Source organism: Styela clava, chromosome 3 (genome assembly GCF_964204865.1).
Source record: "Styela clava chromosome 3, kaStyClav1.hap1.2, whole genome shotgun sequence".
Classification (NCBI taxonomy): Eukaryota; Metazoa; Chordata; class Ascidiacea; order Stolidobranchia; family Styelidae; genus Styela; species Styela clava.
In genome coordinates this window covers 6,206,802-6,214,129 of record NC_135252.1, presented here as the reverse complement: position 1 = coordinate 6,214,129, position 7,328 = coordinate 6,206,802, and the positions used below count along the sequence as shown (strand labels likewise).

The following is a 7,328-nucleotide window of genomic DNA, read 5'->3' as shown; positions in this document are numbered from 1 at the left end:
GCGAATCAGTTTTACTTAGTAACTTCATGCATGAGTGAGCATAGTCAGTTTTACTTTGTAACTTCATGCATGGGTCAGCGAATCAGTTTTACTTAGTAACTTCATGCATGAGTGAGCATAGTCAGTTTCACTTTGTAACTTCATGCATGAGTGAGCATAGTCAGTTTTACTTTGTAACTTCATGCTTGGGAGGGCGTATTCAGTCTTACCTTGTAACATACTCAGTTTTAATATAAAACTTCATGCGTCGGTAAGCGTATTCAGTTTTACTTTGTAACGTCATTCATGCATGAGTGAGCTTAGTCAGTTTCACTTTGTAACGTCATGTATGAGTGAGCGAAGTCAGTTCACATTTTTAACGTCATGCATGAGTGAGAGTGGTCAGTTTCACTTTTTAACGTCATGCATGAGTGCACTAAGTCAGTTTACTTTGTAACGTCATGCATAAGTGAGCATGGTCAGTTTTACTTTGTAACGCCATGCATGAGTGAGCGTAGTCAGTTTTACTTTGTAACTTCATGCATGGGTGAACGTAGATACACCAAAGAAATTGCTGACTAGCATGACGGAGTATAGCATGTTAAAAACCATAAAGGGGGGATTCGTTTTTCGTGCTTGGGAAGAATCAGATAAAATAAATATTTGACGAGAGAGTCGTGCTTGAGGAGACCCAATAAAATTTATATTTGACAAAAGAGAGACACCACCATAAGTATATCTCATTCTGCATGTACACTTGTGCAAGTGATCATTTCTATAGAAAATTTTCTTTCTAGGGTCACTTTGGCGACGATCTCCATGTTTAAACCAGAAACGTGACAATTTATACCAACCAATTCCGACACGCAGTTTTGTACATATAAGTTGAGCAATACAACAGAGTGTGTCAATATGATATGTAGGTTATAAGCGACTTAGTACTTATGATGAGGATCTACATTCTACAAGAAGCCTATAACGTGTTGGGCGGTGATATTTTGCGCTATTAACTTCCTTTGATGTATAACCTGCCAGATTTCTCAATAATTAAAAACTCCACCACTTTGAATATGATTGAAATATATTGCAGTCGATGAAATACCGACAAGTAAATGTGATGAATGAAACAATAAAATTGTGTGGTGATAAAAACAAATGATTCCAGTATCGTAGATATAGACGTGTGAATAGTTTTTGCAATGTAGAGGGCCCAATAAATGGATATAGTAATGTTGAGAGTTGCTAAAGTTTACGACCAACCCAGCAGGCAAGTTAAAACATACTTTATTCTAAAATATGCAAACAATAGCAACATTAAATTATGCAAAATAAATCAAACTCCTAACACTAAATAAATAGTAAACAGCCGACTGGCAATGATTCAAAATAATAAATAAACAAGAATGAGAGAAAAAGAAAAGACCTATAAAGGGTTTTGTTTACGCCGACAGGCCTATTCATGCCCACAAACAGATGGTGAAATTGTTTCAAAAAAGGGAGTAATTTATGAGCGGTCAACCAAATAACAAAGCTCAATGACCGATATTTTGAAATAAACCCTGTCAAATATATACAAAATAAAACAAAGAAACTTTGTCTGTAACATGCTACGTCGAGATGGTAATCAATTAATTGTAGTCTCTGCTTAAGATAGTTATTTAACCCAATGTCAGGCTTTCAAACTTGCACAAGGTTTTAAAATGCCAGATCAAGCCCCATAAACGGCGCTCCAGAAGTGTGTGTACAAATATGGAGGTAACTAATTTTGTTGGGCCATTTTACATCAAGGACAAAAACCTATGTTAAGGAGTATTTTTACTTGGCCAACACAGGCAGCCCGATTTCAAAATATAACTAAAATAAGGAAAATCTGAATGAAGGTATGGCTTAACCCAGTTCACATACTACGGAAATATATAACTTATAAACTTATGGCATTGTGTAAAATATGAACCAGCTTGCAATTTTATTTACAATTACCAGAATAATAATGAACGTGAAAGACTTCTAACATTTCCCCCCATGCTTGTTTTTTGTCACAATATTCAAACATAGGTGAAGCAAGTATTTGCCTGAAGCAGAGGGCTAAGATTTTTTGCAATCTTGTAATTTCCATGTCATACGATGCATCTGTTATTGAAGCTGACGTTTGCTATCTGTGCCCAAATCGTACGGTAGCCTACTTTCAGTTGATTAATTTTTGCTGGCATAGTTTCGGAAGAATCACAAAGTTGCAAAATAATCGCAATAACGTTTGTAAATTAGATTGTAGTCTATTATTTATAGGTCAAGAGCAGTGGAATGAAACGTAATGAAGACTTGGATAATGCTGTCAGAAAAAAGAAACATATATAGTCCAGTACCGACAGGCTGTGGCTGCTAGGACGTGTTACCGTAAATGATTGGGAACCACTGAATTAAGTAATAGAATCAGGTGCTTCTGGCAATAATGAAAATGAGCACCACAAAAATATCTGCACTTTAGTAATTTCCATAGACGATTTTTCAATAGGCTCAGTGTTTAGAATTAGACTAATTGGCAGATTCGAATCAGTCAAACGACATATACCTCGATATTGGCCGGTTGAAATAAAATACTCAAATAATAACTTGAATCTGTTTGTGAAGGATGAAAAAGCTGACTGAACGTAAAAAATTTGGTTCCGCGGATTCACTTCTCAAATTATCTTACGCATCTTTTCGCAATTACGCATTTTTATCGAAAAAACTAAAATGATCAAGAGCTAAAATGAGATATCATTTTATTTCCACGAATACTGTAAAATTGTAAAGCAAACGCAAACGATAGTTTCAGATGAACGACTTCCATTCAGCTATAACAACACTTCCTTTAAAACAATCCAGTATGTGTATTGTAATTTTTGAGAGTTAATTAGCCTAGTCGTGGGTTGTCATGCGTGACGTTATTGAATAAGCTAGATTCTGATACACCAGGGCAGGCAGGATCAGCACACGATACAGGTGGGCGTGGTAAAAAAGGGAGGGCATGACAGCAGGCCAAGAAACATAAAAATGGTGGTGGTAGAAACCTGGGTAGAGAATAGAAATTAGCGAGTGCGGTCCCGCGGAGGAAAATAATAAAAAAGAAGGAGCAAGCAAATCGTCAGTCGATAAATAATACAATACAAGTAAAATGAAATATGGCGAACTCGGCGACCACATAACGTTTGCACCTAATATATGACTAAGTATTCGACTTCGGTACTCCCGAAGTATGTAAACCAATATGGCGGGCACCGGGACGAATTATGTGTATCAGGTTAGGGTTAGGCCATAATTTTATTCCAATTTCCCTTATTTTGTTTTATTTCAAGTTAGGGGACTAGCCAAGATACTCTCGTAGTATTTGTACCTGAAATTATAGCCTAACCCCAACGTGGTACATATACTACGTTCCGGTGTCCGCCATTTTGTTACGCATACTTAAGGAGCACCGGCTATCGTGTCCATCTATTTGAGTATCGTTCTTTTATTATTTCAAATATAGTCTGATGGTGAAGATGAATAGAAGGAGGTAAAGTAATTGCTGACGTGTAAGTATGTCCACGGTGCAATATACTGCAAGGAAGTATTGGCTGAAGCAATGAGGTAGCTAGTGGCACATTCTAGAGCGCATATGCTGTAGGCAATATGCTTTGTTCATGAAAAAAGTGCAAAGCGAAATAAAGATCGCAAAAAATCGACTTTCAAAGTATACAATGCAGTAAATTTCTACTAGACTCCGTATAGCGAGCGACTCATACGTTGAGTAAGTCTGTTGGCGCTTTTCTAATTTGGTGTTGGCATAATATAATTTGGTGACGTTTCAATGCAGACAAACTTAATCAAGGAATAATGATATGGTAAGAACGCTGGCGTATAATGAAAAATATTATCACAGGGTAAAATCAAATCTAGAAACACATTTATTTATAGAAGTTTGACATTCCTCAAACTCTCGTCTTTGTTCATGTGTCGCAATTCGAAAAATATTCTTTTCCTTTGATGTGTCTGAATAGCTAAGTCAATTAACTGGCCAAGTTTAATTTAAGTCGCCAATCCGAATCAATAAAAAAAGATAGTTCCCAGGTTATTCGCTCCTAATGCGAAGTCTTGAATAATTAGAAAAGCCATAAGCATCTCGAACAGTGATTATCAAAATTTTAATATATATCGTAATTTCTACAGTCTGTACGGCAAAGTATATTATATTCCCAAACCGCGTAACTATATGACCAGGCTCATTGACTAGATTCGAGCATTGAAGTTCCAACTTTTTCGCGGAATATAATGATTCAAGGCATGATGATTCAATGATTAAACAAGAATCGTTTAATTTTAGAAAGTTAGATAAGTCTTTGGCAATATTTAATTAAGCAAATTCACAAAAGGGTAATTTACCCTGTACAAAGATCTGCATAATGAATTTCAACACTTGTGACAGGAGCCGTTGTAAGTTAGGTAGAAGTTGTCTATTTTCGTATATAATTTTTGATAAAATTATAACGCACTATAATGTTTTTGTTTCTAATAAATACGTGCATCCCGCCCTTTCTTTACCTCATATATATTTTGACATTTCAGTTTTGTAATGCGAGAATTATCCTCTTTTACTTTTAAGTTGACCTGATATGACTCAACACGGTATGTAACTATGATTTTTACAATATAATATATATTTCCCATTATTTGTTCTTTCAGGGAAAAAATGGGCTTGAAAAATATTCGCAAAGGGCTGGAGATATCGTTCAACTCTTCTTATCATATAACGAGGTATTAAAAAAGCTATTGTGGACATTCCAACATCTTGTTCAATATTTGTATCATTGCGGTTGACATACAGACAAAACGAAATTAATCAAAATTACATGAAGAATGTATTACAGGAACAAAACAAAACAGCACCATTTGTTTTGTGAATTATTGAGGAGCTTTAAAAAAATCATCCAATTAGTTTTTGATTTTCAAAAGAATTCTTTACGGCTTTATGCTTAGCAAGAGTTATTTGCAAACTTCAGAATGTGAAATTCGGCTACAGAGCAACAACATTAAAAAATTTAGTTAGATAGCAAGATTTCATTTTAGGTAAATAATGATGCATCATTCACTATAACAGATATTACTAAAGTTGTAGGAGCAATTTACAAGGTAAGGAAAATATTACATTTGGGATATTGTCGTTGAATAGCCATAAATTTGACTTGATAAATTCATAAAAAATATTTTTTTGTTATTATTTGCTATACACTATCAAATACATCTATTTTGAATCATTTTTAGTTTGAATTGAGTTTCAATTTGAAAAACAAACAAAAAAATGAAAATTTCTTCTGTTTTTCAGAATATAATCTTATATTACACGCAATGGGTCAGTAAAACAGTTGAAAACTCCGGTCTGTGTTGTATTGTGTTCGAGCATTTTCTGGAAAAGGGCGAATGCCGCTTAATCTACGTTGTAATTGTTTGCACCAAAATTGTTCAGGGAAGAAATATTGTTGGCGGTGAAAATCTCTTGAACTTGTCCCATCCAATTCGTTTTCAATCATTTCAAAAATTATATAATGCTGTCAGTGTTTATCAACCCTGTTAAAGATGCTAATGACGTTATTTTCCAGAATTCGTATAAACCAGCCGATGAGGAATATATCATAAATGAATTCCCTGGGCGATTAAATGAGGCAGCAAATACAAATATTGAATAGAAGTTGATTTTTCGTCGGGAATATATGCTAACAAAGCCGGCTTCATAGAAAACTAAATTCGAATGAGGAATCTATTAGCCTTGGTTGGCTATGCCTGATAACTGAATATTAATGAAAATAAAGCTGACCAATTGAAACAGACAATCTAAAACGGAAACTTTCTCAGTTATGAGTGTGAAATCTTACACTAAATGTAGATATAGTGAGATTTTTGTACGTTTTAGTGAGTTTTTTGGTAGTTTTTGCATGTTTTAGCTTGATAAATGACAAATAACGATCAATGTGTTTGGACAATAAAAGTGCTTGTTTTGTATAGCACTGTTTACCTATACTTGACACTATTGTGGCCCGCAAACAATACAAAAATAATTGTGGGGCCCGCATGTACCCAGTGTATATAGAATACGTCAGCGTCGGAAAGTTCTCAACAACTTTTATCATTTTTTTGTTGTTCCGGTGAAGATATCCGGTCGATATCTTTTGTTAAGTCACTTTCATATTTCTTCCTATCTCTATTCATGAATCGATATTTTTTTCCGTCTATGTAATCAGAATGTAGAAGAAACGTTTTAAAACTGCTTTTTTCGATATTGTAATCGTACAAATGTGATGATACTCAACGTTCGGTTGATTTATAGTCGATGTTTACAGCACATCCTGCGATACTGTCGATCTTTATGTTAGTATTTAGAACATTGAACTATTCTCCGTTTGATATGTCTCCGTTCAGCTGATGCGCCGAATCATGTCCCTGAACACTTTACTCATTGCTGCCATACGTTGCAGTTAAAAATATGAGAACATGAGAGAACATGAGGCCAAAAAATAAAATGTTCCTTCCCATCTTCACCAACCAACAATAAAATTATTCGGGTACAGTTGTTTGCCAGGGCAACCTGTGAAAACTCAATGCTGCTGGATGCAAGAGAATAACATGTCATTTTGCTTTATGTGTTTTTTCATTCCGATTGTAATGATATTGAAGATTGTAATGATATGATATTTTTCAAGCAAGGAATGTATATCGATATACCGTGAATTCACACGACCATCTGATGTATGTTTTCTAGGCATATATATGATAGAACCAATTTTAAGCATATCTTGAATGCATATTTCAAACGTATTTTGCGTATATTATGTAGTTTCTATAATCAGTATAAATAAATCTATATCTTATTTTAGAAAAAGTTTCGACAAGTTCTTTTTCAATATTTCGTTGTTTTGGTAAAATTGCATCTATACCGCCTTCAAAGCCAATTTCCATTTTTTCTAAATTTCTATTTATGAACCGATATTTTCCGTCGCCTATATATTTATAATAAACTGGAATTTTTTTGTATTTTTTTCGTTCGATGTTGTGCCAATCGTATCAGCAAATCCTCCGCGCTTGGGTGATTTGTAATTGCCCATTGCCATACATACTTTTATCCTTAGTAATGCAGGTGACAGGGGTACCATCCAGACAAATGCAAAGGATAAATAGCAGCAAACTTGTGAATGATATATCTATTTTCATCTTTAGCAACCAACGTTAAAGTGTTGAATCCTTGCGTCTGTCGCTACGACAAGAAGGGCATAATCATGAGATGTTCCTTGTTTGCGCGTTTTATTGATTGCAAAAGAAACGTGAAATGATTTGTCGGC

At 34.7% G+C, this 7,328-nt stretch overlaps 1 long non-coding RNA gene across 6 annotated transcripts; it reads left to right on the top strand.

Moving 5' to 3' along the window:
- The first annotated feature begins 4,316 nt into the window (after positions 1–4,316).
- On the top strand, positions 4,317–6,956 carry LOC144421050 (uncharacterized). 6 transcript variants are annotated; one of them, XR_013474914.1, is made up of 3 exons: positions 4,317–4,431; positions 4,681–4,752; positions 5,096–6,956. It is a non-coding gene; the product is annotated as an uncharacterized LOC144421050 (long non-coding RNA). The 6 variants fall into 6 exon arrangements; XR_013474916.1 differs by having other exon boundaries at positions 4,320–4,440; XR_013474913.1 differs by having other exon boundaries at positions 4,387–4,752; positions 5,096–5,127; positions 5,595–6,956.
- Positions 6,957–7,328: the final 372 nt, after the last annotated feature.